Source organism: Marmota marmota, unplaced genomic scaffold (genome assembly GCF_001458135.2).
Source record: "Marmota marmota marmota unplaced genomic scaffold, marMar, whole genome shotgun sequence".
Taxonomy (NCBI): domain Eukaryota; kingdom Metazoa; phylum Chordata; class Mammalia; order Rodentia; family Sciuridae; genus Marmota; species Marmota marmota.
The window spans coordinates 1-1,926 of NW_026013239.1; the positions used below are offsets into that span (position 1 = coordinate 1).

The 1,926-nt window shown below is 38.7% G+C and overlaps 1 pseudogene; it reads right to left on the reverse strand.

Annotated features, from left to right (window-relative positions):
* Positions 1-275: 275 nt before the first annotated feature.
* LOC107135045 lies at positions 276-886 on the reverse strand (annotated as a pseudogene).
* Positions 887-1,926: the final 1,040 nt, after the last annotated feature.

Below are 1,926 nucleotides of genomic sequence, written 5' to 3' on the forward strand. Positions count from 1 at the left end.
TTTTGTATTTTTAAGCAGCAATCAGACATTTAACCTAATAAGAGAATCATTTTAGAAGTCATAATAGCTGGGATAGGTGTGGTGGGGCACAAGTGTAACTCAAACACTCAGGATGAAGAGGTATGAGGATGGTAAGCTTGAGGTCAGGCTGGGCAATTTACCAAGAACCTGTCTCAAAATTAAAAATAAAAAGGACTGTGGCTGGGGTTAGGTAGTAAAGAACCTTTGAGTTCAACCCCCAGTTTAACAACAACAACAAAATCCCACAGTGGTATTCATCTTTCTTTTCCACTGAAAGGGTAAAGTACAAGGGGTCACCACAACTTGTTACAGACACTAAAATCCAATTAGTAATTCCAACACCACCTGCTGTTCTAGCAGGAAGGCTACCAGGTGGTCTAGTGGTGTTATCCATTTCCTCAGCACAACAGTCACAGGGGCAGAACAATACTTCCAAATGAGTGACATCATCAAGGTAGCTTGCAATGTATAGAAAGCAACACTTAAAAATCTTTTTATCTTGGCTAGTTGAGCAGTCCGTGCTTTCACATAAGTCTTGAGCTGGTCCACCATCTTTTTTGATCTTCCATTCCAGCCTGGCATATCTGGCAAACTCATCCATCTGGTTAACCATGGAGAACTCTTGCTTCATATCCTGGATCTCTGCCCTCATCTGCGGCTCTGGCTCTGCATCATTCTGCAGCACTCTGGACATGAAGGAGGAAAAGATCAGAAGGAGGATCAGAAGGACATTGCATCCAAACAGGAAGCAGAGGACCAGCAGCCACGTCCAGCTGTGGGACTTGGTCAAGTTCTTCCATTCTTCCCAGATACTCCCTGCAGCCCAGACACCTCTAACAGAAGCTCCAAGAGGACCTCATCAGTAGGCGCATCCGCAACTGTACAGTGAGTCCCACTAGCCCTGCTTCCTTGAATGAGGTTTGTAAAATTTATTCCTACACACATTATATTTTTGATGCTTTCTTTAATTGTTATAGCCCAACTTAGATTATGGATCAGCCCAATAAGCACCCTATAAAATGGAGGATATTAATAGATAAGACAAGATTAGATAATAGGATAAATAATGTTAAGTTATCCTGACTGTACTTAAAAGAATTTAGCCTTTGGCTGGAGTTGTGGCTAAGTGGTACAGCACTTACCTAGCATTTGTAAGACACTGGGTTCAATTCTCAGCACCCCACATAAATAAAGTCCATTGACAACTTAAAAACAAAACAAAACAAAACCTTGCCTAAGTGACTCCATTTGGAAGTTCCAAAATGTAACCCTGGTTATATAACTTATTTCTTGTAAAAGTTGTTTATTTTTGTACTGCATGTGTTTGGAACAAGGATGTGGTTATATGCATTGGGTGGCTGATTGTTAACTTTAGCTTCTGTGTCCTCCTTGCGTGCTTGCATCTACATTTTCAAGGATGTTGTTTTTTCCCTTATAAACCCCATAGAACTTGCACCCCATACTGTTCCTGGCAGACACATTTTGGGTCCATCAGGGAGCAGTCTCCAGCTAGCTAAATAAAGACTCTTCAATTTGGAAAAAAAATCAGTTGAGAGTGTTTTCCGAGCTATAGACCCACAACAGAATGGTATCTTTTTTTTTTTTAATCTCTATTTATGAACATTCACTTCTACCATATATACAATTGATTTTTATTTGTATGTTGATCTTGAATCCTGCAATTTTACTATTATTTCCAGACATTTTTAAAAGATTCAGTGATTTTTACTATAAATGTTCATGTTTTCTGTAAATAAAGTTAATTTATTTTTTTTTATTTTTCATTAGTATGATTTTTAGTGTTTTCCGCCCCTTAACTGAGTACATCGACAGACTCTTTAGTAGCAAACCGAAAGAAATGATATGTACAAAACCCCGTTTTTTTCTGAGGATTTGGTTAAGTAT